Below are 27,310 nucleotides of genomic sequence, written 5' to 3'. Positions count from 1 at the left end.
GAGTAAGGGATATGCCCTGTTGCCTCAAAGGCCCAACGACTATTTCCTTCCTTTTAGTTTCTCCTTTTTTCCAATGCCGATTTAGCAGGGTCCCTTGTACCCACCTTTCTTAACACAGGTTTCCATCTTTCCTTAAACACACTTCTCGACAGGGTCCTTCTCTCCAGCCCTATCTTGCTCTTCAGATGGTATCTGAAGTATCGTAGCACACCAGGGCCAGAGATGAAGGACCCCGTTACGAATCCTTGCATCATAATCTTCCGTATACATTCTTTCAGCACAGCAACTGTACATTAAAAACATGCCTCACTTTCCTTCGAGAGTCCAGTTAGCGGTACAATCTTTATTATAGATTCAGCCGAAAGCTGAACTCTTCCCAGATGCGACAACACGTGTTTGACGTAAATTATCAAGCCTGACAGTTCCCGACAATGTACAAAGACGTGCTGGACGGTTTCGTCGTCCAGCCCACGTCTTGGACATGTCGTTGGCACCGACATTCCGTGCCTGGATAACTTATCTCGAACAGGTAAAGCGTTCCTGTAGCACTGCCAGGTCAGGGATTTTTGGTTTCTATCCAAATACCCTAACCCGAAAGTTTTTTTGAACAGGCTGGTAAGTTTGTTCTCATCGAACCCCAGAGCCCCTCCTAGGGTGTCATCATTTTTATACTTTACCAGCCCTCTATACAAAACCGAGGTGGTATTCCCACTGCTGACCTTGCCCGTCTTGTGGATCAGCACGAGTGCCTGTCGACACTTCTTTTGCCATTCAGTTAGATTCCGTCTTTTAATGAAACTGGGTTTAAAACGCTCTAAGGTGGCTGGTCACGGAAGAATTCCTCTGCCAGCGGATTCCACACATTATCACCCTCCAGGTGGCACCAGAGATGCCTTAGCTTCAACGCATGTCTGCGCATCATTAGCCAGGGCATCCCTAACCCACCCTTTAACGATTCCTGACAGCAAACGGAGCGCCTCACAAGTTGCTTTCCTCCCTTGCACAACAAGCGGAAAAGGAAGCGCTCCAACTTGTTAAGCCACGAATCGGGGAAAAGGACAACGGTCAGGCGGTAGGTGATGACAGATGCAATAAGCACCTGTACCACCTCCGCCCTTCCTTTCAAGGACAGAGCCCTCCCGTACCAAGTCCGTACTAGGACCTCCACCTTGTCTGCCACCTCGCTCCAATTCTTCTCCGTTTGAGAGTCCGATACAAACCAAACTCCAAGCATCTTAACAGGACCATATCTCCAGTGACCCACGACACTGGACGATATCGACTTGCTCCTCCAGGTGCCGAGACGCAAGCCGATGGACTTGTCCTTGTTAACTTTTGCCCCTTCCACTGCCTCGTATCCTCTGATAGCCTCCTCTACACGGGGTAGCTGAGCCTCATTGGACACGATGATGGTGATGTCACCCGCGTAAGCAGAGACTGACTTACTGCAATCGATTTCATTGGGGGCGTCCCCCAAATTCTCCAACTTCTGCAGTAATGACTCAAGAGCCAACACGCATAGAAGCGGAGACAGGGGACACCCTTGACGAACTGAACGCTTCATCGGAAACGGCTCCGACAGGTAGCCGTTTATCTGGACTGTGGATTTGATGCCGCTGTACATGGCGGAGATCCAACCACGGAAGTCAGGGCCCAGCCCGGCCGCTTCTAGGACCGCCGCCACGTACTGGTGTTCTACCCTATCAAACGCTTTACTTCGATCTAAATGGACCAGTACCCCACCTTTGCCGGTTAATTTACCCAGCCTGTCTAAGGTGTCGTGAATAAGGTGAAGATTGTCCTGGATCGACCTGCCTGGGATGGCGCATGTCTGCGCCTTCCCTACAAGTTTTTCCACAACACGCGTCAACCTTTTAGCTAACACCTTGGCCAAAATCTTTAACTCTACATTGAGTAGAGTTGTGGGCCTGCAATTACTTATAATATCCCCCTTGCTCGGGTCCTTCTGGATCAGCGTCACCACTCCCCGGCTCACAGAACTGGGAATCCTCCCATTCTGTTACCAGTTTGTGTAGAAGCTGGCCAGCAGGTCCCCGAACAAGTCCGGCATGCTACGATAAACTCATAGGGTAGACCATCCAGCCCCGGCGACTTTTCCCCGGTGCCCTCGGCCAACGCCTTTTTAACCTCCGCAGCTGTAATCGGCCCTTCACAGCACCTCGCCTCCCGTGCCGATATTCGTGGCCCGCCGGCGAGTAAGTCTTTTAGGGCCTCCCCATGTTCTAGCGCGTCGCCCTGCCCAAACAACCATGCGAAATGCTGACAAAAGGCCTCCTGCATCTCATCCTGTCCATAGATCTTGCGCCCCTGTTCGTCAGTTGGAATGCTCGGCTTATCCAGTCTGTAACACTATCCACCCGTGCATCGAGGATAGTGTAACGTCTCCTAACAGAACTACCGTTTTAGACGTCACTAGAAAGTGCTCCAGATCTCGAAAAAAGAAAAAAAACGACTACCCACGCTTATTAGGAGCAAATTGCTTCGCCGTGGGGTTGGCTTGGGGAGTTTGGCTATGCGTGACTGTAATTTTCGATGTTTTCTTTGTTTGGGGAGGGGAGTCCGTGACATGAGTCTTTTTTCTTTTGTGAATCACAACGATAAATTCCATCTCTTCATTTGTGCTTCTCTCTTTTCGTTTTCCTTATCCGGTCTCTCAGTTAATTTCTCAGCTGTTGTGTCTGACTTTTCAGCCACTTTATATTCTTTCGCAGCTTTTTGGGGAGAGGCCTCGTTTTCTTTTTTCTTTTGTGTATACCTCGAGCGGACGTGGCTCTTCTTTCCACACTTGAAGCATCTGGGCCGGCGCTCCTCTACGGCTACTGGCAAGGAAAGCCCCTCCCCTACAAACACCCTATCTGGTAAATTTTCAAGAGTATAAATCACGACTTACCACTTCATCTCCTTTTCGTCCACGTAATTCACCACCGAGGCCCAAGGTTCAACATCCACCTCCAGCCCCAGTGGATTCACTCTTTCATAATGTCTTTCAGTTTTGAAATTCTTTTAACTTTTGGGTGTCCTATATTTCATTAAAAACCTTACTTCTATTTGTGTCTTGCATGTTTGTGTTTTTTGTCTCTGTATTTCTGTAATTCTTGGCTTTCCTGTGATTGTATCGGTGTGTTTGTTTGACTGTAATTCTCCGTGTTTTGTCTGTGTGTCTTTGTTTTTAGGTTTCTGTGATTCTAAGATATCTTGTATCTGTTTGTCTATATTTCTGTGCGTTTGTATGTCTGTGTGTTTGAGTGTCTGTGGGTCTGAATGTTTTTGTACTTGTAAGTCCTTTACTGGTAAATCCTACTGGTAAATCTTGCCCGTTTCTCGTCTTAGGTTGGATTTCCTCTTCCATTGCTTTTTACTTCTTCAGTTCCTCTATCGTTGGTGACTTTCTCCTCTCTCTTTTCCTTGCTTTCACCTCCGCAAGATTCCCGTCTTGTTCTGTTATCTGTTTCCACTATTACATTCTCCTGAATATTCTCCTCTACAATTTCCACTGCTGCTCTAGGGCATTTCTTTCTCAAGTGCCCTCTTTCACCACATTGGTAACACTTTTGGGGTCTCCTCTCCAACATTATCTCCAGCTTTTCCTCATTTGATAGCTCCAAAATTTCAGGCATTTCGCTGTAATATTTCGGGCTCACTGCACAAATTATCGCAAATCCGTAGCCCCACCACTTCACTTGTTGGGTTCGGCTTATCATGCCTTCGCTTTCCTGCCCCATCTCCGAATTAAAAAATCGCCTCTATTATTCACTCTGGATCCATCAACGGTGGGATGATTTTTCCTACACTCATTCTGACAATTCGTTTATCCAAACAGTTTGGCATCAATGTCCATTTCTCTCCCTGTATCATCCTGCTGGAGGCTTCTTCCGCCTCCTCTTCCGTTACAAAGGCTACCACTACAGACGCATATCTCTTTCCTCTTGTAAAGAACGCTATACTGTCTCCTATATGTATTTCCAAAATTTCTTCTATTTCTTCCTGCGGCGCGTGTTCAATTCTTCTGTTTATATTTGAAAATGTTCTGAATATGACCGTCCTCTTTTCCACCTTCGCCCTTTCCTCCCCTGGTAGGGTCAATTTTATATTTGACCCTTCCTTCTCTACCAAACTACTATATTTCTCTATCAGCTCTCCATTCCACTGTAACATCTCCTGTTTCAGCACGCTTGGGCCCAGGGGAACTCGACCTCCAGTAGCTTCTGCACAACTTCTCATTTTTCTCAATTGTTTCACTACCACCCAACAATGGTGGCTGCGCACAAAAAAATCGGCTAGATTTATTCAAAAACCAACAAAAAAAGAAGCTTGTTAGTTGTCGATGCTTATTCGCCTTTGAAAATTTATGGAATTTGAAGTCAAATAAATTCAGTGATCTACAAAATAAAAAATATTGCATTTCTAAATTTCTGAGAGAGATTTATACAGTAGCAGCACGATAAAGAGTTGGTTTGTTGCCAACTTAATGTGGCAATTTGAAGAAAGGGATGAAGGCTGCTATTATTTAGCCCCAGGAAACATCGTTTCCAGTTGGCTATGTGATACAAGCGTTCTGTGTCTTTAAGTTTTCAAACAGGGGCGATAAGCACCTCCACCCAGCAAAGCCAACATCCAGAGACTAGTTTCAGGGTCATTGCTCCTTATCAATGTGGAGTAGCTTGGCTTGCTAGCTGTTGATGCAGATATATATATATATATATATATATATATATATATATATATATATATATATATATATATATATATATATATATATACATACATATATATATTCGCCATTACACGTTTTATTTGCTAACAGGAATCAGAAAGTTGTTCTTTTTGTATAAAGATGTAAGAAATTACGTAATAGAAAATCCAAGCTGCGTTCGCTCGAGGTCCCATCTACTTATTCTAGTGTTCCAAATCCGTGTGTAGATATTGTATTTGTGTGAAGTGTTGGAAATTCTGGAAGATATTTTTTTACGTAGTAATTATATATCGAAACAGGAGATTGGAAAAATTTTGTTATTATTTATTCGCCATTACACGTTTTATTTGCTAACAGGAATCAGAAAGTTGTTCTTTTTGTATAAGGATGTAAGAAATTACGTAATAGAAATTCTTCAGACAGTGAATCAAATAATGCATATTTGATTCTCTGTCTGAAGAATTTCTTATAGGAGATATCTTAGTCGTTTCAAAATTGTACATGAAGGAAAAACATTTGTTTGTGAATGTAACATAACTAATAGTGAATGAATAACTAATACTAAAACTTTTTCAAGCCTCCTGTTTTAATATGTATGTATATATCCAGAGAGACAGAGACAGACTGGAAAAAAGGGAAATGTCCGTTGCATTTGAAAACTATGGAAATATTTTTGAAAAACATTTCATTTATTTTTTCCACAATTTAATTGTTTTACAAGCTTTACTCTAAGTTGAAAAGTCGCAAAGACTGAAACCAGTACAAAAATGTTCTTCATGATAAAATGATTTTACCATTTTCTACCTTGTCTTATTTTCCTCATATATATATATATATATATATATATATATATATATATATATATATATATATATATATATATACTGTATATATATAGCCCTTTCAAATATGCCCTCAGCCACAATCACATGTTATGCATATGACACAAAAGTCTCAGAGGTGATACATGTCTGCAGCTCGTTAGCTGTACGTGGTTCAATTCAATTTAATACATTCCATATTTTGGCATTAGGCCAGCAAATTTAGTGGAGGTGTAAGTTGCTTACATAGGCCTCGATGTTGAACTGGTACTTATTTTATCGATCCTGAAAACATGAAAACCAAAATCGACCTCGGTAGAATTTGAACTGAGAACATAAAGCCAGACGAAATGCCTCTAGGCATTTTCCCGGCATGCTAACGACTCTGTCAGCTCGCCTTATATATATATATATATATATATATATATATATATATATATATATATATATATATATATATATATATATATATATATATATATATATATATATATATATATATATATACATATATATATATATATATATATATATATATATATATATATATATATATATATACACATACATATATATATATATACATATATATATACATATATATATATACATATATATACATATATATATATATGCATATATATATATATATATATATATATATATATATATATATATATATATATATATATATATATATATATATATATATATATATATATATATATATATATATATATATATATAGTAGTAATAATTTATATGTCAGCGAAACTACCCCTGAGGTAGTGCATTTGATTTACTAAGAACCAGTGGATTGAAGTATATTTACAAGGCAAATCTCAGGCGGCAGCAATAAAATAGGTTATTTATTTTTATTTATGGATACACAAGCTGGTGGCGTATGAGCAGTTTCTCATTGATGTGGAGGTCGTAAGTATGAGTTTCAGTTTAGTAAGGGGAGGTCCTGTCAAGAGAGTTTGTATGATGTTATTCTTGTAGTCCCCATCTGGTGGAGTTTTCTCTGTCCCTCCATATGAAGGAAATGCTTTTGTTGCATGTCTCTTCCCTTAAATACTCTAGTGGTTATGTCCATATGGTCTCATGAGATGATGTACTGTATATACTACAGCCTTTGAGAGGCAGCGTTCCTGCAATGGTCAGTTGGTAGAATTTAAGCAATTGCAGGATAAAGATTGCGTGGAGGCATGTTTGTACCGCTGTAGCATGCAAAAATGAAAGTGATATTATCTAAGAATGGGAATTAAAGAGTTTATAATATATATGGGTTCTTGAGAAATACTTAAGCTGCTGGCTATATTAGTGAAAACAATCTTGATTGCATGGAGGATTAGGCCAGATTATGTTTTACTTTTTGATTTTCATAGGATTTGGAAGTAGGTTGCTGCCCTGCTGAACACCTTTCTACCAATAGATTGGGGATTCTTTTATTGATGCCTGTGACTAGGTTTCTTATTGTAGCTGACGGTGGGAGGGTGGTTGGACTATCTATGAATATAAATAGGTTCCTCATTAGACTTTCTATAAAGGTAATACTTGCTTTTCTCAAGGTTTAGGGTAACATCCAGGAAGTCGGTTTTGGTTATGTTGTTGGTAAAAGTTACAGTGAAGCCAAATTCTTTCTAAATGTATCGACAATTCGTTTGAATGAATGACACTTTTGCTTACAAAGATCGCACAACATGTCAAGAAGCCTGTTTAATACCATCAGTAAGACCATTTTTAACAAGAAATATACAATCGCTTGCGCGCAAACACACACACACACACACACACACACACACACACACATATGATGGACTTCTTTCAGTTTCCAAATCTATTCACAAGGCTTTAATTATCCTAAGGTTAATACTCTTTTACTCTTCTACTTGTTTCAGTTATTTGACTGTGGCCATGCTGGAGCACCGCCTTTTTAGTGGAGCAAATCGGCCCCAGGACTTGTTCTTTGTAAGCCTAGTACTTATTCTATCGGTTTCTTTTGCCGAACCGTTAAGTTACGGGGACGTAAACACACCAGCATCGGTTGTCAAGCGATGTTGGGACAAACACAAACACACAAACATATACACACACATATACATACATATATATATATATATATATATATATATATATATATATATATATACGACGGGCTTCTTTCAGTTTCCGTCTACCACATCCACTCACAAGGCTTTGGTCGGTCCGAGGCTATAGTAGAAGACACTTGCCCAAGGTGCCACGCAGTGGGACTGAACCCGGAACCGGATAGATGATTTTTATTCTGCTAGGTAGCTATTTGTAACACCACAGAATGGTTATTCACCGGTTTCAGTGAATATATCAGTTGTGACGAATTTCATTTAAAGCTGTATCTGGTTATAAGTACATAGTATTGACAATGCTCAACAATGCAGAAATACGCCTTGAGTTTTCACTAACTACTACTGGGAAGATTTTCTCCCTCCAATAGATATTGTGCTTTGAAACACAGCATACCCATAAGAGTTACTATCTATAGACGAATCCTACAGTTAATTTGCCTTTCAATGATATATTTGCATTAAGTATGATGCATAGATGGCTATTTTAATCTAATTCTGTTTTTCTTGTGTATAACAGGTATAACGTGCCTAAGCCTTTGTGAACCTACAGGTAAAATTTAGAGCAGCAACAGCCTGACTCAACCAAAATAAATATATTATCAATTTATACCATGGTTCTGAGTACTCTTTTTATTCTGACAGCTAAGACTAAGTGTGTGTATATATATGAATGTATATACACACACACACACACACTCACACACACACACACATATATATACACAGATACACACATATATATATACATACAGAGAGAAATTTCACCAAAAATAGTACACTGTTTCCAGTTTTATTTCATCGTGCAATCGGAATCTCAGACATAAAAAAAGTTATGGACTTTTGTAATATTTTTACTACCATGTTTTATAGATGGAATGTCAAAACCAGTAGAGCACCAGAGAAAATGCCTTGCAGTAATTATTACATCTCTTTATGTTCCAATTTCAAATACTGCTGCAGTGACCTTTGCCTTTCATTTCTTCAGAGGTCAATAATATAAAATATGTATTAATAATGTACTACGATTTCATTCCATTGAACACTACCCACTTCTTTGTAAAATATTTTGACCATGAGCCAAAGACAGAAAACATTATTATTAGCTGTAGGAAGGTAAGATCTGTAGAAGAAGGAGGGAGATTGGGGGAAGATTTGCGGTAAGGGTATAATAAAACTTTTGTTTATAGCTTTTGTTTTAGCGCCATGTTTTTTTTTTAACCGAATATTTATTTTACTATAAAATGACAGAAATTTTTTAAATTGTTATAATTCTGGCTAACTTTGAACATATATGTGTGTGTGTGTGTGTGTGCGCACGTACATCCACAGTGTGTGTGTATATATATATATATATATATATATATATATAGAGAGAGAGAGAGAGAGAGAGAGAGAGAGAGAGAGAGAGATACATATATACATACATGCATATATACATATGTATATATACATATATACATACATATATATGTATACATATATATATATATATATATATATATATATATATATATATATATATTTGAGCATGTATGTATAAAGTGAGGGTGAGAGGGGAGAGACGGGGAGGGGGAGAGACGGGGAGGGGGAGAGACGGGGAGGGGGAGAGACGGGGAGGGGGAGAGACGGGGAGGGGGAGAGAGAGATGGAGACAGTCAAATTCATTTAACATGGAAGGAAACAGGTGTTAAAGAGTTAATTACCTTACAAAGACAGGTGTTTGATATGGTGGTTGCAATTATGATTGCTGTGATTACCGTTTTTGCAGCGGCTTTTGTTGCAATTGCTGTGTTTACGTTATGTGTCTGCTTTGTCCACCATCTACTGGTATCACATGACCATGATATAGGTCGTGTCTTATCTTCCATTTTCCTGAAGAACGATCTATGATTGTGGTCTCCACAAGCTCTTCAAGACCAACTGGGATTAACATGGTTAATGTTCTTCTTGAACAGTTACAAGTTGACAGTATCAGGTTTAACAAAATTTGCTGCCAGACTGTTTCAATGAAACTTGTACAGACATAGTTCTCTCCCTTTCTCCCTCTCTCTCTCCCAATCTCTCTCCCATCTCTCTCCATTTCTCTCCCACCCTCTCTCTTTGAAATATATTTTATGAACTCTGATGTACTTATGAGTTCAGTTATATCTTCCACACAATTCCTTCCCTATATTAATGACCTTGTCACTTCCAATGCTGCTACGTATGCAAATATTCCAGAATTCTTGCATATATGCAGATTGTAAAGATTCACAACTCATCGTTCTATAGTCTTCTTTTGACATATTCACTTCTCTCCAACTTTCCCACTTCTACCACTACAACAATAACTTAAAAGACATATACCTCCTTCATCCTCTATTTAAGCAATATCATACACAGCCAACACACGTCCATACTAAATTCACCTTCTTCTACTCTAACTGCCATCACAAGGTCATATCACCATCATCTTCTATTAGTGTTGCTAGTATCACACTACCACACAACCATAACTTACCTCAATAACAGGTGCAATTTCCAGCTATTACATGTCCTTATCACCTACTGCTAATCTCATTACATGCTTATGAGGAAAGCAATGAGCTGACAGAATCATTAGAATGTTGGGCGAATTGTTTTGTGGTATTTCGTCTGCCGCTACATTTTGAGTTCAAATTCCACCGAGGTCGACTTTGCCTTTCATCCTTTCGGAGTCAATTAAATGAGTACCAGTTACGCAATGGGGTCCGATGTAATCGATTCAATCCCTTTCCCTCAAAATTTGAGGTCTTGTGCTTCCGGTAGAAATAATTACATGCTTATGAGGGATCCCATACATGGTCATTCATCCTGCAGGAAATAACAGTCAAATAGTGACTCAAATCAAAATGTAATCTGTTTAAAAAATTGGAGGACACAATGATGATGCAACCTAAAAGTAACAGACTATAAAAGTTTGTAAAATACTTGCAGACATCAAGAATGAAAAGATAAAGAGAAAATAAGAAACCCACCATGAAATTGTATGACCTCCTAGTAATAGCAAGGAAGTCTCCCTTAAATTTCATCCTGCTTTTTCACAAACAAATGAATGTATTGGATAAAAATATTCGCGCGCGCGCATACACATGCGCGCGCGCGCGCACACACACACACACACACACACACACACACACAGACACACACACACACGCCCGCATGCACATTCACATGCACACACAGACATGCACTCGCACACATACACACACACACACACACATCAATGTATGTACATGATCGAAAGTGATAAACAACCCTCAGTTAAATAATGCGTGTGTATGTGTGTGTGTGTGTGTGTGTGTGTGTGAGAGAGAGAGAGAGAGAGAGAGAGATCGTGTGTGTGTGTGTGAATGCTGTATCTGAAAATCGAAGGGTTGGTCATAGTTGGTACATTTTTTGAGTATAGGTTTGTCTCTTGCCACCTTCCACTTTCATCATATAACCACATGCCATTACTGCAACTTGTCTGAGCCCACTCAACCTGCTGGAAATAGCAGCAAACTTCCCTCAAATCACACCTTACCTGAAAAAACGTATGCTGGATATAATGTGTGTTGGAAATGCAGGTATAACAGTCACAGCTGAAATTCTTTTGATCATAGGTCTCGTTGTGGATGACCAGGGGCTAAACAAAAACGATAGCAACAATATGACTGTACCAGGATGGCCTATTCACTGCTGTATTATTTACCTTACTATCTTTCATTTACTTGTTTCAATCATTAGAATGTGGCCATGCTGGGGCACCACCTTGAAGAATTTTTAGTCAAATTTTTTTTAAGCCTGTTACTTATTCTATTGGTATTTTTTGCTGAACCACTGTGATACAGGGATGTAAACACACCGACACCATTTGTTGAGTGAGAAACGGGGACAAACACAAACACACACACACACACATATTTAAGTATATGACAAGGTTCTTTCAGTTTCTTTGGTTAATCTGAGGCTTTAGTGGAAGACACTTGCTGAAGGTGCTGTGCTGTGGGACTGAACTCAGAACCACGGGGTTGGGAAGTGAGCTTCTTACCACACAGCCACGCCTGTGTATACTATCTAATACTTCTTATAATCTTCAATATTTTAGAAGTAACAAACTAAGCTAAGTCAGTGCTGAGCTCCAAACATCAGGTTTTAGAAACAGTATTACTATTAAGCTAACAGTACAAACACCTACAGCACAACTGGAGGAATTCATAGAGGCAAAAAAAAAAAAGAAAAAAAGATAACAAAAAAAAAAGGTCAAATTGCCATATAGAAGGTTTCTTTAATGGTTGAGTTTGTCAGGAAACTAATCATTACCATAAAATCTTTGATATAGAATTTTATTCAATGTTCTTTTGACTGTTCTCTGTCCAAGTGCTTCTTCAAGAATTCATCTGCCAAACAGTCAATAGTGCTGCCGGTACGTTACCATAGCAACTGAAAACTGAGTGAAGAAAATCACCATAATTATTTTATTCTGGTATCTTATGGGTGGAACAGGAAAAATAACCATCTCCTTCCTTTAACATTTCCCTTGTAGAATACGATATAAAGGTTTCCTATATAAATTCTTCAGAATAGTGCAATATATAACTCGGAGATATCAAAGATTTTACTTTATTTCGGTATTTTGTGATGCCAACTTTCTAAGTAGTGCCTCTTTATGATATCTGCAGTTAGGATTTTGTGTTTTATGTTCTAAAATCAATATATTCACAGTTCATTAACAGTACCAGTAATACACTGGGATAGCTGAGAAATGCCAAAATAAATTGTAAACTTCTATCAAATAATTTTTTTTTTTCATTCGGCTAATAATACATTCTTAGGAAAGGCATGAGTATCACAAGTTTATACTCTCCAGAAATTACAATTAAAATTAATTAAAAGAACTAATCATCCATCGATGAATATTGGCAATTGCAAATTTAAATCATTTCCTTTCTGACCCTCATACATGCTATTTATAATCTACACACACACTTTCTGTCTGTCAGTCTGTGTCTCTGTCTGTCTGTGTCTCTGTCTGTCTGTGACTCTGTCTGTCTGTGTCTGTTTGTCTACCTGTGTCTCTCTGTTGCTGTCTCTCATAAATAAATCACCATTAGTTGTCAAGCAGCAAGGAAGAACATAAACATAAAGGAGCAGGAGTGGCTGTGTGGTAAGTAGCTTGCTTACCAACCACATGGTTCTGGGTTCAGTCCCACTGCGTGGTACCTTGGGCAAGTGTTTTCTACTATAGCCTCGGACCGACCAAAGCCTTGTGAGTGGATTTGGTAGATGGAAACTGAAAGAAGCTCGTATATATGCATATATATGTGTGTATGTGTGTGTATATGTTTGTGTGTCTGTGTTTGTCCCCCCAACATCGCTTGACAACCGATGCTGGTGTGTTTACGTCCCTGTCACTTAGCGGTTCGGCACAAGAGACCGATAGAATAAGTACTAGGCTTACAAAGAATAAGTCCTGGGGTTGATTTGCTCAACTAAAAGGCAGTACTCCAGCCTGGTCGCAGTCAAATCACTGAAACAAGTAAAAGAATAAAAGAGTAAAGAGTATACACACACATACACACACACATACACACATTCACATACAATGCACACAACAGACTTCCACACAGTTTCCATCTACCAAATCCACCCACAAACATTAGTCAGCCCAAGGTTATAGTAGAAGACCCTTGCCCAAGATATCACAGAAAGGGACTGAACCCATGTAATTTTATATATGATAGGCTTCCCCCACAGTTTCCCTTCTACCAAATTTCTCTTTCATGGTATTAGTCAACCAGAAGAAACTTACCCAATGTGTCTCACAATGTATTTGAACCTATGAACTTGAAATTCATATAGCGGACTTTTTAACCTTTTGACTGTAAGTCTTCATATTTAATTTTTATTTTCCGCAAAAAAAAATGAAAAAAAAAATGAAAAAGTGTTTTGACTTATTTCTAAATCCATTTTACTTAACATTGTAAAATATTTTAAGTAATTTTATTACATTTAATGTTATTCCGTGTATATATATATTTTTTTAATTCAAAAGGCAATGTAATAGAAATATGACTTAGATTAAGAACATTACATGGTTTTAATGTACAACCCCTTCTAAGCACTCTGTGCAGACATACACACATACATACGTACCTACCTACATACATACGTACCTACCTACATACATACGTACATACATACATGCATATATATACATACATAATACGCATTTATGTAGATAGGTATTATCTATAAATTTATGAATATATACATGTGCGAGCACATGTGTATATGCACACACACACACACACACACACACACACACACAGATATATATGTGAGTGTGTATGTGTGTATGTATGTGTATGTATATAGATATATTGCGTTAGTTCAGGAATTAGAGGGCTATTATTAAGAAAATGTACTCAAATTATTTTAGTGCAGAGAAAAATGTGTATTTAATTATATATATCATCATCATCATCATCATCATAATCATCATCATTTAATGTCTATGTTTCATGCTGGCATGGGTTAAATGGTTTCGCAAGAACCAGCATGTCCAAGAACTGCATCGTGCTGTACTATCTCCTTTGGTATGGCTTCTGTGGCTGTTTACCCTTCTTAAAGCCAGATGCTTTAGAGCATATACTATGAAGTTGCCATGGTGCTTGCAAGACAATGAAGGAGACTGCTTTATTCATGGGATTGAGGGGTTAAAGTTTGAGATATGGGGCCAGAGCAGAACAGTTTCTTGCTCTGGAAAGGCAACATTGTTACTCACATTTTAGATAAAACAGTTGGGATGATTGGAGTGAAGCTGGGAAGAAATGAAGATATTGGTGAAACTAGTAGGGTACTCAGTGACAAATATGGATGCACAAGACGTGCAGTGGAACCACAGGCAGGATATCAGTGAAGGTAGACTTTGTATGAGGAAGATGTACAGAAGTATTTAGTAATAAGAATACATATGAAATAAACTCTCTTTTACTCTTTTACTTGTTTCAGTCATTTGACTGTGGCCATGCTGGAGCACCACCTGTAGTCGAGCAAATCGACCCCAGGACTTATTTTTTGTAAGCCTAGTACTTATTCTATCGGTCTCTTTTGCCGAACTGCTAAGTTACGGGGATGTAAACACACCAGCATCAGTTGTCAAGCGATGTTGGGGAGACAAACACAGGCACACATACACATACACACATACATATATATATATATATATATCTATATATATATACAATATAAAATCTAAGAGAAATTACCTATAGCAGGCAATTTCTACAAGCTAGGCCACTGGTAGTAAAATTTTGTATAGTTTTGCTACCCTTTATATATACTCAAGTATATATATATATATATATATATATATATATATATATATATATATATATATATATATATATATATATAATATATATATATATATATATATATATATATATATATATATATATACATATATACGATGGGCTTCCTTCAGTTTCTGTCTACCAAATCTACTCACAAGGCTTTGGTTGGCACGAGGCTATATTAGAAGACACTTGCCCAAGGTGTCATGCAGTGGGACTGAACCTAGAACCATGTGGTTCGTAAGCAAGCTACTTACTACTAGCTCAAAAAATCAGTAAAATAGTTTAAAGATTTTGCTACCTTGATGACTTAATTAGCACCCAAACTAGGTGAACAGAAAGCATAAGTAGACAGAGTAAAAGTGAGATATGTTTTTTCAGGTGTTTTCTCACAGAGTGATCAGCAGGTTATATGCTTGTATATAAACTGTGACAATAGGAATGAAAATTGGTCCTGGAAAATGTTTTGTGAAAATTAGAAAGAAAAGGGGTGAGCTTGGTTCAATGAATGTATAATACTAGTGAGTATGAGAGTATAAATGAGCTGAGAGAAAAATGGAAATAAGAGGAATTAGACATAGTCTGCAGGAGAGAATGCTGCACTGGTATGGAAATGTGATGCATATGGAAGATCATAGATGTGTAAAGAAAGGAAAAGTATTCAATGTGAATGGAATTTTAGGAAGAAAGAGGACTGAAGTTGAGATGATTCTTCTTATGAAGATGACAAAGGGACATGTTTGTTGGTGACAAACAGTATCGGAGAACACTTGACCCCCTCAGGCAAGTGTACTGAAACATATATTAAATGGTGGTAACGCTGTAAGTCTCCATCTGCTTTCCATGTGATAACCTCTCATCACTCTATCAATCAATCTGTTTCTAACTGTTCAAGGCTGTAATGAAGTATAATACTAAAACTCTTGATATTCAATTCACCATTCTTTTGATACTACATCTCTCTCTCAGTTTCTCTCTCTCTCTCTCTCTCTCTCTCTCTCTCTCTCTCTCTCTCTCTCTCTCTCTCTCTCCCATTCCACTGCATTTTGTACTGAAGGATTGTGCCAGATCTGAGTGGTGTGTGATACACATTTCCTCACCCTCCAGGTCTGCTAGCCATCATTTGTCATTAGCATCCATCGTTTTCTCTCACAGCATATATTCTTTCTTATCACCAGTTATCTCTATGACCATTTATATATATATATATATATATATATATATATATATATATATATATATATGTTTATTTATTTACACATACATACATACATATATATATCCATACATACACATATATATATATGTATATGTATGTATAAAATATATTTCTAACTTTGTCATTGGTCTCTTTATCCGTCTCTCTCTTTATACATACACACGCTAATACACGACCTATGTTATAATCCCCACTCTTGTTTATACAACGAATGGGGCAAAACTAGCCGGTATACAGCACTTACTCGGTATTACCTGTAATTTTGGGTTTGGTTGAATCCAATACCCTTCATAACCTTATATATATATATATATATATATATATATATATATATATATATATATATATATATATATATATATATATCTGTGTGTGTGTGTGTGTGTGCATATATATGTATATGTCCTGGGTTGGGATGTTAAACTGCATTCACTGGCAAAGCTCCAGTTTAGGGTACCTGGAGTTGTGGGGGAGCATGGACTCACCCCTTAATTACCATTACTCCCACCTCCATTCTGACCCAGAGCAGTAGTACCTGTCAGGGTCCCGTCTATGGCTTAAATAGATTTCCTAAGTGCAAAAGATGCTCCCATTATTTTTGACAAAACCGTGGAGAAGGGTTTACTCTAACATAAAGCATTGGAACCTACTGTGGGGACAGAGAGATGCCTCACCATTATTTGAATGTGAGACACCCATCATTTGACAAGGTGAAGCAATGATCATATATGTGTGTGTGTGTGTGTGTGTGTGTGTGTGTGTGTGTACATGTATGTTTATTCATGCCTGCTTATGTACATACCTACATTTATGCCCTGTAACTTAGCACACACACACACACACACACACACTCTCTCTTTCACACACTCATACACACACACAAGCATGTGTGTACAAAGAGAATATGTGTACAAAGAGAATAAAAGAGCACTAAGTACATCCTGTATTGGTTATGTATTATAAACGAAGCAGTCGATGATCCACAACAGCAATACTTAAAATTCCAAACACAGAACATGTAAAGTTTTTCTGTGATCTTTCATGTCTATTTCCTGGTGAGTGTCAAGGTTATTTGGTTTGTGCGTTTATCTGAGTGGAAGCTGGTTTGGTTTCTAGAAATGGTTGGGTCATTTGCATCACAGAACTCCAAGAGCCTTGATCGTTCTTCATTCTATGTACCATATCCATTATTTTCGTGTAATGGATATTTATTTGCATGTGTGTATGCGTGTTAGTGAGTAAGTGTATGCATGTGTGTGTGTGTGTATGTGTGTGTGCATGCGTGTGTGTGTGTGCATGTGTGTGTGTGTGTGTGTGTGTGTGTGTGGGTGGGTGGGTGTTTGTGGGTGTAAAGACTTAGATACACATATATAGGTGCAGGCTTGGCTCTGTGTTTAAGAAGCTTGATTTCAAACCAGATGGTTTTAGTTTCTGTCCCACTGCCTGGTACCTTGGGCAAACATCTTCTACTTTTCTACTTTACCCTGAAATAATCTTCTTAATTAATTTTGTTTGTAGATGGAAACTGAATGAAGCCAGTTGTGTGTGAGTATGTGTATGCGTGTTTATGCATGCGTTTGTGTGTTTGTTTGTGTGTGTGTGTGTGTGTGTGTGTGTGTGTGTGTGTTTGTATGGATGGAGCATAAACAGCACCATCCGAGTGGGATCTCTGCCAGAGCAGCGGTTTAACTCCCATGCCAGTGGCACTTAAAAGGCACCATTTGAGCGTGATCGTTTCCAGCTTCGCCTTACTGGTACTTGTGCCAGTGGCATATGAACAAAACATTGGACTGACTCCTGTGCAGGTGGCACATAAAAAACACCATTTGAGTGTGGCCATTGCCAGTACGGTGAGACTGGCCCTCGTGCCGGTGGCACATAAAAAGCACCCACTACATTCTCGGAATGGCTGGCATTAGGAAGGGCATCCATCTGTAGAAACTCTGCCAGATCAGATTGGAGTCTGGTGTAGCCATCCACTTCGCCAGTCCCCAGTCAAATCGTCCAACCCATGCTAGCATGGAAAGCGGACGTTAAATGATGATGATGATGATGATGATGATTTGCATGCATCTATGCATCTGTTTACATTTGCACAATGTGTAAGCCATGAGCTATGAGTGGTATTGTTATTGTCATTTCTATCAACAAATAATCTACCCGCTTCATGCTTTTGAAAGTGTGCAGACATCTGGCTTTAAGTAAGGCTTTAATAATATATAAGCCTCCTAAATCCTGCCAGCATGCTAGCATGAATAAACGGAAGCAAAATACGAACATTTTATATTTATGTGTGTGTGTGTGTGTGATAGTAACTTTCTAGTAACAGCCATTTAAAACTACTTCTACCTGTTCAGGGTCAAGTGATTGGCAACTAAACCTGCCCCCTACAAGGCTTGCCCAAAGAAGAGGTTTTCTAGGAACCCAGCAGGATTTTAAAAAAAACAGATCCTGTCAAAGGTTGACAAACTACTTGAAGTGCCAATGTCACCCATATGCTAGAGAAGAGATGGGTGTCACCAGGATGACCATGTCCAAGAAAACAGAGAAACAGTAGCTGCACAGATATAAACTGGAGTGGTCAAATGTAAAAAGAAACCCTAAGACTGAAATGAGGGGAAAAGACTGGTAAAAAAAACAAAGAAGAAATCCTAGCCCCACAATGGTAGAAATGCTATCAGGAAAATGGACAGGTGGATGTTATTGCGACACTAAACACTCAATAGCGTCTCATATGTTTTAGAATTAAATTTAAAATAGAAGTGGTCCCTGGTTTTCAAGACACAGTATTTAATCTCTTACAGAATTTGCATGTGGCTTTCAACACAGAATATTCAATTTCCTGCAGAAATGCCATCACAGAAAGAAAGTTCCAATCTCAGGAAACAAGACACCCTATTCCATCTCTAATTCAAATTTATTTTGTTGTTCTTTAAAATCATTTTCAGCCGAATCTCTTCACTCGTTAATCTCCCTTCTTAAACTAATCACTCCAACATTTCTTCAACAATCCTTCTTTGCTAATCCTGCCATTCTACACTCTGCCGAATTCTTTTCCTTCTGTTATTTATTTATTTTTTTTTTCTTCTTAGTAATTTATTTATTCATTTATTTATTTTTTTTTTTTTCACATCTAATGTTCCATTCATTAATGAATTTTAAATTGCATAGTTCCGCTGCAACAATATTGCATAGTTGTGCTACCACAGTATTGCACAGTTATACTGCATCAGCACATTTCTTGATTTCTTATTATTTCGTTTTATTCCATAATATTGACCAAAAAACAAAAAAAAAACAAATAAGAAAAAAACTGTGTGGCTAGAATTCTAAAGAAGATTGAACAAATAATTTACTGAAATTATATTTATGGAAAAACAAAAACAAAACAAATGACTTTAGTCCAGTAATTCCTGTCAATACCATTATGTTAATGAGATAGGATTGTATGTGTGTAGTGGGTGGAGGAGTGAACAGAAAAAAACACCAAATTTTGTGTTTCTTATTATTTTGCTTCGAGATAAATTCCATTCGTGATACAAAGATGGCCGTAATAATTTTTTTTAAACAGTTCAATACAGGGTTCAACCCTTAATTATAAGAGCAATCACCCAGATTAGAACCTGATTTGCATATTTTGTAGAACTCTAAATCTGTCTTAGAAGATATTGCTTTATTGATTTAAAAAAAAGATGAACCAGTGACGTGGGTGGGGATTGAACCTGCTTTACATTTAGACTATATTTCACATTGACAACATTAATTACCTCTTCTCTTGCTAAATATAAACATTAAAGGAGAAATTGATGTGGTTAATGTTGCTGATGTAGCCACTGATGAGGTTTTTGTGATTGATGCTACTATTGTTGTTGTGCTTGATGTTGTGGGCTGAAGCTGTTGTTGTTGTTGTTGATTTTTTTTTTTGTTAATGTTGATGTTATTGTCGTTCGTGTCGTTACTATGGTTATTGTTTTCATATTGCTATTGCTGATGTTAATACAGTCATTGTGGTTGATATTGATGTTCATGTTACTCTTGGCATCAATGTTAATGTTTTTTTGCGGCTATTACAGTTTACACACACACACACACACACACACACACACACACACACACACACATTTATATATCATCATCATCATTTACTTAATTAATGTTTATGTTCCATGCTCGCTTAGTTTGAACTGTTCAACAAGATTTGATGAGTCCAATGACTGTATCCTGCTCCAGTGTCTACTTTAGAATGGTTTCTACAGCCAGATGCCCCTCAAAATGCCAACCATTTCACAGCATATACTGAGTGTTTTTAAAGTGTGACCAGCACTAGGAAGGTCGGCAAGCAGCTAGTAAGACTAATAACTGGAAGGTGTCTTGGTAGTGGTGGTGGTGGTGGTGGTGGTGTGGGATTTATGCTTGGAAATGAAGGATTAAAGTATGAGAAAAGGGGGAAGAGCAGGTTTCTTGTTGTAGAAGCAGTTTTTCTTTTACTCTTTATTCTTTACTCTTTTACTTGTTTCAGTCATTTGACTGCGGCCATGCTGGAGCACCGCCTTTAGTCGAGCAAATCGACCCCAGGACTTATTCTTTGTAAGCTTAGTACTTATTCTATTGGTCTATTTTGCCGAACTGCTAGGTTACGGGGACGTAAACACATCAACATCGATTGTCAAGCGATGCTGGGGGGACAAACACAGACACACAAACATACACACACACACACACATATATATATATATATATATATATATATATATATATATATATATACATATATACGACGGGCTTCTTTCAGTTTCCGTCTACCAAATCCACTCACAAAGGTTTGGTCAGCCCGAGGTTATAGTAGAAGACACCTGCCCAAGTTGCCACACAGTGGGACTGAACACGAAACCATGTGGTTGGTAAGCAAGCTACTTACCACACAGCCATTAAAAATATGACTATGTTTGAGTTTTATCTTTTTATTTTAGATTTTTCATATTTTATGAATTTGTTTTGAAAAATTCCTGATGTGAAATCATATATTAAAATAGATATTGTTATATTTTGAGATGGTAATTTTTCTTTTCTATCCAAATAAATTCCTGCTCTACATATTCATTCTTCACTTGTTTATTAGTGTTCTTATATTATCTTATGTCTATTGTCTAGAAATTTTTCATCACATACCCTCTTGTTCTGTTTAGTCCATTCTCAGCGAATGGACTAAACAGAACAAGGGTATACACATGGATGGAAGAGTCACTGAAGAGGTCACAGATGTGACAAAAGATTTCCAGACAATGAACACAAGATAAAATAAAAACAATAATAAATGAGTGAAGAACAAATATATAGAGCATGTGCTTATTTGACAAGTCAAAAAACAAGAAAGAAGAAAATGACCATCCCTAATTATAACAAGATTTTTCATACTTTCTTATTAGTTTTTTTATTGCTGGCTTGGAACAATAGAGTTCCTCAATTCACAGGTAAAAAAGAAAAAACTAATACAAAATATACAAAATCTAATATATAAAGGTAAAATTTGAACATAATCATATATTTAATGAAACATATATATATGTGTATATGTATATGTGTATGTGTGTGAGTGTATATATATATATATATATATATATGTTGTTGTACTTGGGGATGGTCATATTGCCAGTTTAGCCAATAAAAACACATGCACTGTATATTTGGTGTTAATTTGCTTCAGCTTTATATTACATTAATCTTAATCTTATTTCGGCCAGAGTTCTTTCGTCACACTTCAGGGCATCCAGCTGTAGAAACTCTGCCAAATCAGACTGGAGCCTGGTGTTGCCATCCGGTTTCACCAGTCCTCAGTCAAATCGTCCAACCCATGCTAGCATGGAAAGCGGACGTTAAACGATGATGATGATGATGATGATATATATATATATATATATATATATATATATATATATATATATATATATATATATAAGTTAAGAATGTATAGTAAATGCACAAACAAAAACAGACACAAAATGACACAGAATGACATAGTAAATGCACAGACAAATGGAAAATGCACAAGCTTATATATCATCATCATCATCATCATCATCATCATCGTTTAATGTCTGCTTTCCTGGCTGGCATGGGTTGGACGATTTGACTGAAGACTGGTGAGTCAGAGGCTGTACCAGCCTCAATCTGGTCTGGCAAAGTTTCTATAGCTGGATGCCCTTCCTAACACCAACCACTCCAAGAGTGTAGTGCGTGCTTTTTATGTACCACCGGCACGAGGGCCAGTCAGGCGGTTCTGGCAACAACCACACTCACACTCAAAAGGTGTTTTACGTGCTACCTGCACAGGAGCCAGTCCGGTGGCACTGGCAATGACCACGCTTAAATCTTGATTTTCATGTGCCACTGGCGCATGTGCCGGTAAGGCGATGCTGGCAACGATCATATATATATAATTTTTGTGGTTGTTGCTGTTGTTATATTTTTAAAAGTATCATTACTGATGTGCTTGTTGGTTTTTACTCAGTTTTTACTTTGTATATAGGTGCAGATATTTCAATTACTCTTCCCCCATGCATAAATGTCAATTAAGCAAATGAGAAACTAATTTACTCCTGTAGAGGTGGCTAGTCTAATGCAGATGTATTACTATCAAGCAGTTATACATACAAAAAACTGAAACAAATAGAATTACTTTCCCCATGTGTGTGTCTTGTATGTTTTTAATTGCTTAATGAGAAGATGAAAAGGAGCTGTCATGAACCTTTTATGAACTCCCTGTCTTAGGAGGAAGTAAGGGAAAAGGGATCCTACAATTGGGAATTTACGTGTCACTGGCACAGGTGTTTTTATGCGTCACTGGCACAGGTGCTTCTGTGTCACCGTAACAGGTGCTTTTATGTATCGCCATAACAGGTTCTTTTATGTATTAGTGGCACAACTGCTTTTACATGTCATCATCACCAGCCACAACTGTGATGTCACTTCATGAGTCTTCACAAGCACAGCAAACTGCCAAAGGCCTTGATCAGTTGTCATCATGTCTGTGAAACCCAACTTCTGAAGATTATGCTTCACCACCACATCCCATGTCTGCCTGTATCTACGTCTTTTGCAGGTTCCCTCCACAGTTAGAAACTTGCACATTTTTATTCAGCTGTCATCCATATTCATCACATGACCATACCAGTGCAGTCTTCCCTCTTGCACACCACTTCTGATGAGTCTTATACCTAATTTTTCTCTTAAAATGCTTACTCTCTGACACACATGCACACTGACATACATGTACACTGACATTACACATCAAGTGAAGCATACTAGCTTCATGAATAAAATTATGGTCAACATGACTTTAACTTAAAAATCACAAAATTTCAGTTCAGTGTATTCACCATAAAAACATTGTCTTTATTGAATTATAATTTGTTTTTAAACAATTAGACAATAAACAAGAACAAAAAGAAACCATATTGTTGAGCTGACTTCTCACGATGTTCATTAAGAGTCGGTGTGATAGAAGCAGACATTTTCAAACATGTGTATAGTTTTAATTTTACATATTTTATTCAAAAGAAAAAATACAGCATTCATGGTGTTTTCTAGGGACCCCAATATTGGTGGAGGAGGGAGGAGGGTATCCTCAGACGAGAGACAAACCAAATATTTGCAACTGAGTAGGTGTTACTAATGTCACATGTTAAGTTTTGGTGTTAAACTCGGCAATGTATTAGATAGCAACATTGAGTGCTTTGGTACTGACTTTAACTAGGTTAAAGAACATTACCCTGGAGCCTACTATCTTTTTATCTTCCATATTTTGCTTGCTTCAGTTATTAAACTGCAGATATGCTGATGCACTGCTTTGAAGAATTTTAATTGAATGAATCAAAACCAGGAATTATTATTATTTTGTAAAGCCTGATACACTTATTCCATTGGTCTCTTTAACCAAATCATTAAGCTACGAGGACTTAAGTACACCAATACCAGTTGTCAAGTGGTGGTGGAGGACAAACACATGCACAAAGACACACACACACACACATGCACACATACGCATGCACATGCACACACACACACTCACACACATACATACACATGCACACGTGCGCACACACTCATACACACATACACACACACATGCACACATGCACACACACACACACACACACACACACACACATCAAACACACACACATGTATCAGGCTTCTTTCAGTTTCCATCTACAAATCCACTCACAAAATTTTGGTCAGCCTGAAGATATAGTAGAAGAAGACACTTGCCCAAAGTGCCATGCAGTCGGACTGAACACAGAACCATGGGGTTGGAAAGCAGACTTCTTACCACACAGCCTTGAAAATCAAATACTTAAGTTGAGGGTTCTACAAAGTGAGCCAAGATATTTCAACCAATTAAAATGCAGACTGGTATTACTATATTATTTCCAGCCGAGCAAAATCACAGTCATGACAGATACTGGTGCCACGCAAATTGGCACCTGTGGCGGTGGCACATAAATACACCCCAGTATCACTCAAATGGCATCCGTGTTGGTGACATGTAAAAGCACCCATTACATTCTTAGAGTGGTTGGTGTTAGGAAGGGCATCCAGCCATAGAAAACCATGCCAAATCAGACTGGAGCCTAGTGTAGCCTTCCAGTGTGCCAACCCAGACAAACCGTCCAAACCATGCCTGCATGGACAATGGACATTAAATGGTGATGATGATGATACTAAGAATGTCCCTGGTCTGTTTTTCTTAGTCTGTCTTTTCAATTATCCCATGATTCAGTGTGTATTAAAAACTATATACATTTAAGTGTGTTTGTGTGTGTGTTTGTGTATGTGTGTGTGTGTTTGTGTATGTGTGTGTGGGTGTGTGCGTGTATAATTGAAAAGATTGGAGTCAGCAAGAAGCTGGACATTTACTTTTTAAATCACTACAATTGTTTCCTTGCAATGTAGTAGTGCTCCAGGTGTGCAGGACTTTATATATGTGTGTGTGTGTGTGTGTGTGTGTGTGTGTGCATCTATATATATACATATATATCCATATGCATGCATGTATGTATTTATGTATGCATTTTATATACATATATATATATATATATATATATATATATATATATATATATATATATATATAGTTTCAATATGGAGCAAATAATTCAAGAGAAAATATTTGCAAAGATATTATTGAGTCTGTTATTATCTAGTGTAACAATTAAAAATGATAATAACAGAATCAATAATATAGGCAATTGCAGGCCAAAAAAAGCATTAAATAGCTGAAAGATTAAAATTAATATTAGGAATACCAAGTATGTCTATCTGCTGGAAATAACAGTCAAAACTCGCTGAAAAGAATGCTGAAAATGATGGTTGATTTCTGTTGTAATTATCAGTGTTTTTCGGCAATTTAAATACGACTTTTGACTGTTATTTCCAGTACTTAGTATATCCTTTGATTAATTTCAATATATATATATATATATATATATATATATATATATATATATATATATATATATATATATATATATATATATATATATATATATATATATATATATGTATGTATATGTATATGTATATGTATGTATCTATGTATTTATGTATGCATTTATATATATATATATATATATATATATATATATATATATATATATATATATATATATATATATATATATACACATATACATATATATATGTATGTATTTATATATATATATATATATATATATATATATATATATATATTGATAGATATAGATAGATAGATAATTTGATACACAAGGGTGTGATTATGTAATGCTATGGAAGAAGAGATTTACTTAAAGTTTCATAGAATGAAATTAAACTCAGAACCAAACGGCATCCTGATTACATAGCACATATCTTGATAACACAAACATACCTGCACCCATGTCTGTATGTGTTAAAGTAATAACTTTTGCAATTTCACAATGTCATTTCTCCTCGATGTATATTTATAAGGTTTAAAATTTAAATTCTAATTCAAAATAATAATAAAGATCTTATTTTTAAAAGAATTTCTAAACACACAAATAATAATAAAAATAATAATAAAAAAAAAAAAACTAACGAACAATCTCAAAATAAACCCAGATTTCCTTAATGGGTCTTGAACATGTAACAAAGTACCTTCCATCCCACCACTGATTTAGCGAAAGCAAGATTGTCCGCACTTCTATCGCTATCTCTTCTAAATCATTCGGGAGGCATAAAAGATTTTATTACCAAACTGGCAACCATCTCTCTATATAGTACCAAAGATAATTGCTGCTGATTCAAGAATGTAACCATAGAGAATCAGTATGCAGGATGTAACGTTTAAACTGTCTGATTTTCATTTCAAAATTAAATGGCTTACTTCAATTAAAGCTGTTTTCAATATCGCCATGTTCAAATATCGTCTTTACCACATTTCAGTTATCATTCATTGGAACTGTAAATACATCAGATATTTAACTTCACACATACACATGCATACACATTGTTATATATAGCTATATGGGTATACACATATAGATATACAAACATACATGTGCATGTACACAAACACTCAGGTGCACAATCAAGACAAACACATGATGTTAGACATACACATTTTAAATTGTGTATGTTTGTGTGTAGGAGTATGTGTGTAAGTATATGTGGGTGTGTATATATGTGTGTGTATGACTATATGTGCGGTTGTATCAGTGTTCTTTTTAATAGTGGTTATAAATGCACACATACACAAATACAAAAACATACATGTACACACACATGCATATACACATGCTCTTTATACATATTCTATAGTTATTTTAATATCCGATTTTCATGCAAACATAAAATCTGTTACACTTAATTTGTTATATATCATAAATGCATAAATCTAAATCACTACATGTACATACACATACACACACACACACACACACACACACACAAATATGTGTGTGTATATACCTATATATATGTATGTATATATATATTTGTACATATATATATATATATATATATATATATATATATATATATATATATATATATATATACACAAACACACATACACATATATATATGTATGT

General features: G+C 36.9%; 1 protein-coding gene across 3 annotated transcripts in view; it reads left to right on the top strand.

The window, feature by feature from the left end:
• Positions 1–27,310, top strand: part of LOC128247021 (uncharacterized) — an 811,207-nt gene that overhangs the window by 270,473 nt on the left and 513,424 nt on the right. The gene's annotated exons all lie outside the window — the stretch shown is intronic.

Source organism: Octopus bimaculoides, chromosome 1, assembly GCF_046866305.1.
Source record: "Octopus bimaculoides isolate indiv1 chromosome 1, ASM4686630v1, whole genome shotgun sequence".
NCBI lineage: Eukaryota > Metazoa > Mollusca > Cephalopoda > Octopoda > Octopodidae > Octopus > Octopus bimaculoides.
Note: the sequence above shows the minus strand (reverse complement) of the source record. Positions and strands in the feature narration are given on the sequence as shown.